This window comes from Haliaeetus albicilla, chromosome 8 (assembly GCF_947461875.1).
Source record: "Haliaeetus albicilla chromosome 8, bHalAlb1.1, whole genome shotgun sequence".
Lineage (NCBI taxonomy): Eukaryota > Metazoa > Chordata > Aves > Accipitriformes > Accipitridae > Haliaeetus > Haliaeetus albicilla.
Window position 1 is genome coordinate 34,036,858 of NC_091490.1, and position 9,919 is coordinate 34,046,776.

The following is a 9,919-nucleotide window of genomic DNA, read 5'->3' on the forward strand; positions in this document are numbered from 1 at the left end:
TTTTGGGAGCTTATTTTCCACTTCATTGAGTGCCATGTTACTGCAAATGAATATATTCCTTGGTTGGTGTGATGGAAAATACAGCTGTAAATGCTTTCTGCTTCATTTGGGTAAAGAGCTCCAGATAGGACTAAATATAAAGAGAATTTAAATGCTCTACTTCATTAAAAAAGTTGTTTCCTATTCTCTTTCTTCCTGAAAATACAGGGCCGCTAGCGGAGAGAGCAAAAGGATTTGAATTTACATCAGTGTCATGCTAACCCAGCTGATCACTCCCCACCCATGACTGATGGTAGACATCTGCCAGCAGCTTGCTCTCCAGAGGTTCAGAGAGTCGGGAAGCTGAAGGCAGAGGACAGGATGTCCAACACCGGAGCCTGAGGCCATGGCATGTCCATCTGTTTACCTCTGTGTCAGTGTACATAATCACCTTCAGCTGGTGGTTCAGCCTTGGAGGCAGCACAACACATTAGCAAAGGCATGAAGCCCCAAAACCTAATTCTTTCAGCTGAGCTGGGGCCCACCTAGAGGTTCCTAGAGACACATGCCACCATTTTCATCTGGCCTTGATGACTGGGTCAGAGATCCCTACCTGCTGCACAGCCACCAGTGCTAGAGAGGTTTGAGGACTTGGGAGGTGGTCTGACTGCCCTCTAAACCATCTCAATGGCCATCCAGCCGGCTGCATCCCAGAATCAATTACTAGTTCATTTTCTTCTGCCACAGACTACAGAGACTCACACCAGCTAACAGGAATGCAGCACTTCATATTGACCTCTGGAGTGAAGTGCTACCTCATCCCACATCCATAAGGAACTCTCCTCTCTTGCTGTCACTCCTGGTTTACCCTCTTAGGGAGGGCAATAACCCCCCCGGCCAATGTCTCATTTCCTGATCCAGTTCCCAGCAAGGACACAACGATCCTTATTGACTTCATGGTGGTCAGGATCATGTCCACACTCTGACATCAGCTCCAAGAGAGCACAAGAGCAAGACCCAGCCTTGATGGAGAACACTGCTCTGAACAAGCTCATCATGGCTTCTGGGAGAAGACTGAAATCCCATCTTTGAAAGGAGGGGTACAGCCAGGTTGGGTTGCCATGTCCTCGTGGGGCTCCTTCTTAACATTCAAGAGTCCCAACCTCCTCTGTGTAGCACCAGGTGCTGCCACACAGCTTCCTCCCCTCCACATGTGTTCAGGAGAGGTGGGATCCCTCTCCAAGCTGCCCAGCCTAGAAGACTCCCTGGTATCTCACTTGAGGCCAAAGCAGAAGGAGGATGCCTCCTGCTCCGGCTGGGGCTGGCAACCAAAGTCACTCAGAGCAATCCCATTTCATGCAAAACCTGAACTGATTTCATCGCTAGAAGTACAGGGCCATTGCAGTCCAGGGAGACACCTCAACAAGTCTTCAGAGTCTTTAGCCTTACAAATCCTGTTGGACCAGGTTGATGTCAGGTTGTGCTCTGCTCTTACTCAATACCAACAAAGTGAGGGGAAGCTTTCATCTCTGCTAAATCCAATTATAACCCAGGAAGCAATACGTTCGAGGCTCATGGGGCTTACAGATAAACAGATCATCTCAGTAGGGCTGTGGCAGAGTGGGGTGGGATGAGTGATAGGCGGTGGGCTTACTTCTGACTAGTGGATAAACAGAGTTCACTTGACTCATAAAATAACCACCTATTGCAATTTTGCTAAATTTTAAATTGCAATTTTTTTCCCCAACCAAAGATTTAAGTGGAATTGATAGGAGTGAGTTCCATATAACATATAAGCTTCATGGAAATAACTGAAGTTAATTCAGCCTTACATTTGAGTGGAGGAGCCAAGAGCAAAGTGACATCCATGGCTCTGTCCCTTACCTCCAGCCCAGAGGTTAGGCCAACCAGCTGCTTTTTATAGACCAGGAAAACCACAGAGACCCAGATCGAACAATACCACGGATATGAAGAATGAGCCACAGCAGTCTCATTTTAAAGACTTCCCTTCCCTTTCTCCTCCTCTGAGCATGAAACTTTCATTGCTCAGTTTGCCAGCAGAATTCAAGGCACTTTATGAAGGCATTAAACAGCACCATCTCAATCTCCAAGGCATGGGGACAACCCAAATGTGCAAGGGCAAGATAGGAAACCTCCCACCCATCATCTAACCCCAGACAGAGGCATTGATTCATCACATGTTGCCAGGAGAGTCCTCCACCAGAGACCGGGTGCCAAAGAGGTGCCCCAGGTCCCATCTCCACACAGCCCTTTGCCTTCTCCCCTTTTTCAGACCAGCCTAGTGGAGAAGCTGGAGGAGCTCTGGGGTGGCCTGCAAACAGTGCTCTGACCAGAACCGGCATAATGGCAAAGAGCAGTGACAAAACTTCACTGAGGAGCCACCACAGGTCTCCCATGCCCAGCATGTTATCCAGCTGATATCACTCAACCCACACCCCACCACCCATGCCACAACCCTTCCCTTGCACCTACTATCACTTAAATAGCTGCCAGCAGGCATGAACAATTACCACCCAAAATCTGGATCAAGAACAACGCGATATAATTATTACCTTAATGGCATTTCAAGACTATCACCACCAGCTGGAAGTAAAACTTCTGTTGAGTGAGTTTAACAAGCATATAATCTAATATAATATTCTCATGGAAGGGCAGGGTGGGTTTAGGAAGGATTACGGTAGCTTTGCAGCTTTGCGTAGCTTTACATGGGATATTTCACATGCAACAGATAAAGCAGGATGAGCCCATGATAGCTGAAAACCCAGATAGCGGCACCAGCCTGTAATGCTACCTCCCATCTTTTGTTAAGTAGATTACAAGCTTACCTCGCACACAGAGACTGGGCAGCACTGGATCGCTGCTCCAGTTGCCTCTGCGATGGCCTCCACGCTGGTCGCAGCCAGCAGGGTCCTCACCGTCATGGTCGCTGCCAGCTACTAGCTGGCCATTTCCCAGGTGGCCAGCTGAGACCGGATGAAGGCATCACACCAGTGCTTCATTCTCCACCAGTCCACAGTGGGCTTCAGACCTACCTGGGTAAAGCCCCACAGGGATTCAATCCAACCTCCTTGGCAACGCTCCCCCCATCCCTGCCCACGCTCTGCAGAAGCTGGATGGGAGCAGGTCCCAGAGGGACCTGGGCCTGGGTTAACTGGGCTCAGGTGAGCCCAGCTCTACATGCATCAGCTCTGCATGGCGTGGTGAGTCCATATTCCCCCCACACACCTGATGCCCTCCCCAGCCCAGGAGCCTTCACTGGCTCTCACCAAAGGCTTGCACCCCCAGAAGCAACCAGGCACTTGTGCTTCCCTCCAGTGTGAATTACTGCCAAGGGAGCTACAGGTAAGGAGTGACCAGGGATTTTCAGCTAGCCCTGCTGGTTAATGCACCCACGGGGATGTAAATCAAAGCAAAGGGAAGGCGAGTGATTGCACAACAGCTCAAGGGATATACTGCACGTCTAACCCCTGCAACTCCCTGCCACAAGGCACCAGGAATGTTAAGTGGGGTTTTTTTCAGGTTTAAAGACCTTCCTACGCCTAACAGATATCCAAAATAATTCTTTTTGAAGGACTAAAAAACAAACAAGAGCTCTACAAGAGAAAGAGGTATGTCTCAAATTCCAGCACGGCTATCCAAAGCAGAAGGTGCCCGTCAGCAACCGAGAACCCAGACTGCCCTCTGCTCTGGCCAGCCAGGCCTTAGGTAATGTCCTATATAAAGCACTTGCATCTGCACACTGCCCCAGTGAGCATCTCAGAAATACTGCCTCGCTGCCTAATATATGCATTGGGTTTTGCTCAGCTTTTGAACCATCGGGTCGCCTTGTCGTTAATTAATGCATCGCTAAAATTATGTTTGGGGGCTACTAAGGTTTATTAGGTAGAAAATTATTTCAAATACAGGGAACAGGCAGTAAAGATTGGAAATATGTTTTCAAGTATAAAGCTAATTGCTACAGGGAATCCCTTTGGGATCCATTTGGAGCCCTTGCTTTTATATTTGCTTCCTCCGTTAATGACCCAGCCAAGGTTTGTAAAACAGCAAATGCACAACTGTGTGCTGATGGTGTGATGCCCCGCATGCTGGCAGCCAGCATGAAGTGGGCTCCACTATATCTCCATGGTGGTGCTGGTGGCTGGAGCAGCCCTCAGCCACGTACCCTGTCGCAGCAGACCGGGGCAGCCTGGCAATGGTGGTGACCATGTTGGGTCCAGCTCTGGTCTCAGCCGTGGGGCTGCTCACCATCCTTCTGCTCTCTGTAGGAGTCCACGGAGCCAGAGAAGCGCATCCCATTCCCACCCTCCTGCTGACATGGGCATTTCTGGAGAGGAACAGCAAGAGAGGGCTCTGCCGCTCCCAGGAGAGCCTCGTGCAGGTCCCACAGCCACACTGGGGTTGGCTACTGGGCTTGAGGTCTCCAGAAGCAAGACTGCATAGATGCAGCCTTGAAAGTGAGACTGGCCTAAGGCCAGATCTGTGATCAAAGGACTTCGCTTTTACATCCCAGTGACCCCAAAGTACCAGTTTGTCTGAGAAAAGATGTCCTGCCTCAGGGTGACATCCTGCAGGCCTCCAGTCATCCCAGCAGGAAGGAGCAAGCCCTTGTTTCCAGGAAGGTTTCCATTTCTCACAGGCAGGGTCACTTGATTAAGGAACAAAAATTAAAATATACCAGCCCAGGCTCAGCTGCAATCAAATCAGGAATCGCCAAGAGGGGCTACTTTGCAGAGCATCTCATGAGGATGCTGCAAAGGCAGGGGTCAAGAGCAAGGTCCTCCCTGGCTCCTCGCCGTGACACCTGGCTCCCGACACCGACAGCAAAGCCCCTGCTGACCTGTTCCGTGCAGGGATGCCACACGCTACCACCCGGACAGGCATTCACGCACGCTTAAGTGCTTTTCTGGACCACAGCCCAAGTGAACCAAGGTGTTTTGAGTGGCACAGATGGGATTTTTCTTCTTTCTGTTTTTTACCCTGATGGTGCCCTCTGAGATGTAAATAACTGCATAGTGGTGACCTGGACAGGTGACTGACCTGGACAAACACAGAACAGTTTTATTCATAAAAAACGTCCTTGCTCCCCACTTAATTTGGGAGGAGACATTAAGCTGTCTTATTTGCTATGTCCAGCCACCACCTTGCTCTATTTTATTTTCCTTCCTAGACGAAGCATCTCTGCCTATAACTGCCCCTCCTTCCAGCCCCTTTGAGGCACGCAAGATTTCAACACAAGCCAGGCATGGGGATCCTGCTCCCGGTCTCGGCTCGGAGGGTCTGGATGTCAGCAGGGCTGCCAAGGAACTCAGAGGTCTGCTCGTCCATCACCCGGGGACATCCACAAACCGAGCCTGTCACAACCCCACACCAGGTAGGGCAGGCTGGAGTCTCTCAGAAATTGGGATTTGCTGATACTCCCTCTTCCTCCAGTGAAACAGTTGCCCTGGGAGCGTGATGGCAGCTAGCAGCACTGGGGACGAGGTGCTCCATCTCCCACCAAGTTGGCCAACACAGAGAAATGAAAATTGTGCCGTGCTGCCCAAAACCACCCACGCACTAGAATTCCTCCTTCTAGAAAATACCAACAAAGAAAACCAATTCATAGCCAAAAACAATGCTGATTTTTTTTTTTTTTTTAAAGAAGCTGTAGGCAGTGAAGGAGGCCACCTTGTCCAGTGCCCGTGGCCAGTCTGGAGCTCTGGCCATGTCCAGTCATTCCCGACTCAATCCCTCCTATAACTGGAAGACAAAACCAAATAATTTCATCACCACTGGATTTCATTTCACCTCCTACTCCCATGGCTGCCTCTCCTGCCCAGACTGCAGACTTTTTGAGCTAGGATGTGGCTCTCCCTAAGAGGATCTCCTAGCACTGGCATGGCCAACCTCAATTCAGCAGCAGGGACATCTCTGTCATTAGTAGCCAAGTGAGGGACAACATACACTTGAAAGCAAAGCCTGGTTTCAAGACATCTTCATCTGATGCAGCCTGTGTTAGGCAGAGCTGTGCCCAGCAGGCATCACCTCCTAGGCTCAGCACCGTGCAATTAGCGTGGCGTTATAAAGCTTTCCTTTAACCATGCCATGAATGTGGAGCTGGTGGTTACGGGCTCCCAGAGACCATAGTTCAAACAGCTTCATCTCTCTGCCTTGGCAGCAGGCTGGCAGGCACGTCTGCTCCCTGCACCGTTACAGAAACAACGCTCTTTGTAATGCAGATCCTGCCCCGCTTTGTTCCCTGCATCTTTGTAGGTGCCGGATTTACAACGCCTTTGCATCTTGATCACTGCCCTTACACCAAGGCCCGCTGTACCATCCGTGTACGCCGAGCTCTCATTAGCGTTCAGAACCGCGCAAACCCCGGGAGCCTTTTACCTCCCTCAGCTTCTCTTGACTGATGCTCAGGCAGGGACACATGGCGGTGCAAAGCCCAGGGACAGCAATAGACAGCCAGGTCACAGGACGCTTTTTCAAGATCAAGTCCTCAATTCAGAAAGCTGCTCGGAGGAGCAGTTATTCACATGTCTGTCCTGGTGCCAGCAAGGGGGAGATCACAGATGAGAGCAAATTACTGCTCGTGCAACAGCAGCTGGAGACATCAGCCCCCTCTGGGCATGGGCAACCCCTGCGCAACGGGGAGCTGCATCCAGAGAGCTTCAGATGGAGATGAATTTGGGATCCCTGCAATGCTGAGGCTCACCTCCCCCTGATGCAGGTGTCTGCCCCAGCCTGTCTCCCCTGTCCTCCACCAACAAGCTCAAGCTGCCAAGGGGAATATGGCTCACAGTCTGCTGGCAGACGCCCCATCCTTTTCAATTACGTGCAGTCCAATTCCCATCACGAGGAAGCAAGCCAGGAGGAAATGCCACCGAAGTCAGCGGAGTTGTGCTGCATAGTCTGGAGCGAGCGGGAGGAGATGCTAAGCCTGGCCTACACACATCATCTAGGCTTCTTACGCCTGCCCCGTGCTGGCTCAATCCTCATTTAAATTTATGGCATCCATTCCCAAACCGGCAGGACGTGTTTACAATTAATAAGAGGGACATGGGGAGATGTGTCCTTTTCTCTTTAAAGCCAAACATCAGACACTGTAGCAGCCTCGGCTCCCTGCAGTGCAAAGCCTGCTCATCTCCCCAGCTACCAGCCTAAAAGCCAAACCACACAGCCTTGACCCCAGCAAACATCACCCATTGAAACACACAGCTCTAGTTTAAACCTTTCCCGGGCTAGAGCCTTAATGATTCGTAGGCTTTGAGCCCTCAGCCCAGCTTAGCCCACTCACCAGGGATGCACTACAGAAGTGGGCACCAGCACTGATATCATCTGGGGTGCAGCCAACACACCCCAAAACTTTGGCAGCCACCAGCCAAAGGAGTGGATGCTACGGGGCTGTTCCTGCTGGCCCAGCTCCCAGATTAGAGGAGCAAGCCCCCTTTTTACTGCTTGCCCTCTCCCTAGGTTTAGGACAGCTCAGAAAGGCAGCTCAGAACATCCAAGAGCTGCCCAGGATCTCCATCCCAGGGCTTCTGTTGGACCAAAGGGTCTGGAGACACAGCCATGCCCCAGGCTGCAGGACCGACTCAAGGAAAGTCCAAAAGCCACCACTATAACGTGGCACGGGAAGCAAACGAGGAAGATTAGCAGCTCCGTGAATTTCCTAGTGCCTTGTAACAGCAGAGGAATTATTTCAGAAAAGTGTAAGATCTGAGGAAGCCTCCAGGCACCAGAAAGAAGCCAAATAAAGCCTTGTTGGCTGACCAGGGAAATTACTCCCCTGTCCCCCAGTGTGTTTCCAGCTGTGGCCACTCTCCACCACCTCAGAAAGAGACAGGACCACCACCAAACCCAGGAGTCAAATTAGGCATCATAGAGACAAGGATTCCTCCCTGGACCCTGGGGAGGACAGCAGATGCCCTGAGGCATGGGATTAATGTAAGCTAAAGACAGCAAGAACAAAGATCAATCCAGTCTCACTTCAACACATCAGATACTGAAGGCCTCTCCCCTCTAGAAAGGCTATGAATGAATAATCCTTCCCATGAATATTGAGAGCTATCTTGAAACAGTGGCTGTCCCTTCCCACCCACCATCCCTTTTGAAGGCCACTCCAGAATGATCTCTTTCAAGCCTCAGAAATTGCTTCTAAAATCCCATCTAAATTTATTTATGACCAGCTTACCACACAGGGATGCATCTTTCTCGACCAGAGCTCTTACAAAAGCCACCGCATTAACAACTGGATGTCTTTTAAACCCTACCAGGAGCTAAATCTAATCCCACTTACTATAGAAAGTCTAGGATGCAGCCAAAGTATTTGCCCTGTCCTGAGGCGGGGACCCTTGGTAAGACCCCCAGCCCTCTCCCTCCTCCATCCCCTTGGGAGGAGCAGGTAGGAAGAGTGACTGAACTTAAAGCCTGGTCCAATGCCCCCAAAAATGTATTTATAGACTCTGTGGCTGGAACACCATAAATTTCTATTTCACCTCCACAAAGGCTATTTTGGGCTTGTCTGCCATGGGGACCAGGCCAGCAGGGAGCAGAACCTGGCCCTTCCCTTGCACAGCAGTTGATACCAAGCAAGGAGAAACATACCCATCCAGACATCTGGAGTGGGAGGTCTCCGTTACCTGCAGGACTACACGGCAGCCTTTCCAGCCTGTACTGCAGGGGCTAAGGCCATTCTTCAAATGCCTTGCCGCTTTCTAAGTGATTTCTACCTGCCATTTCACACCAGGAAGGACCACTATGCTTCTGAGACCTTTTGGGAACTTAAATAGTCAGAGACTATCAAGAGATTTGCAGCCATAAGAGTCAGCAGTGGAGGGAAATGCTATCCATCTCCAGGAGTAGATGCTGAGGGGCTGAAAACTGGCGTCAGGCCCCCAGGACCTCCTGGAAATATGCTGAGTGCCAGGGCTGGTTGGGGACCTGGACTCCAGAAGAACGCCGTAGACAAACAGCACGCCTGGACCGTCTTTTATAAGGCCACGGGAATTCAGAGGGTCCTTCCACCCCAGTAAAAGTTTGGGATTTAGATGCTCAGCTATACGGTTGGACCAATTTCCTTGATCTTTTATTACTCTGGTAAATAATTTATTAGGACAGCCATTTTAAAAAATCCCATAAAAGACCCATAAAACATATTTATCACACACAGAAAAATCCAGCTCCTCGGCTCCAACCAACAGCTGAAAACTTGTTTGTATACTTCACTGCACATAAACTAACCAATGCCTTGTGACAGCTTTAAGCTTTTTAACAGCTCTCTCCCTGCTGCTCTTTATTTCCATTTTTCTCTATATGATTTCAGAAGAAAAAATAAAAGAAGAACCAACCACAACAGGAGAGGTTTCTCCTTTTGGACAGATATTGACAATTGGGAACTGCCCCCCAGTTTTCCTGACGCCCAGTAACTTTAGCAAATGATGCTTCTTTTGGCTGAAAAACACAACTCAAAGCTGTGGTTATTCATAGCACGTCGGGACGCCGGGGTTGGCAGCGGTACACAGAGGGACGGATGCGCGTGTGACCAAGGTGCTAGTGGCACAGACATCAAGCCACCTCTTTGTGCCTCAGTTCCCCTCATGAGATCAGGAGCATCCGTAAGGCCCTTCTGTCATCTTCTGCTGGCAGAGGGCAGGGTCGTTTTTTTGTCCAAGACTTGAATAAATGGAGAATCCAAAGAGAGGGCTGAGAAAAGTGTTTTCCCACCCAAAACATGCATGAGCCACATGCACCAAAGCTTTTTGGCACTCCCTTGGACACCAGAGGATCCAGTCAGATGAAGCCTGGCCAGGACGAAACTCAGCTTGCTGCCAAAGTACAAAACCAGAACCCAAACCACATTTATTGCTGCGAGCGGGATGCCTGCTGGCAGGTAGTTATACAGCCTCCACAAGCAGACCAACCCACATTCCCC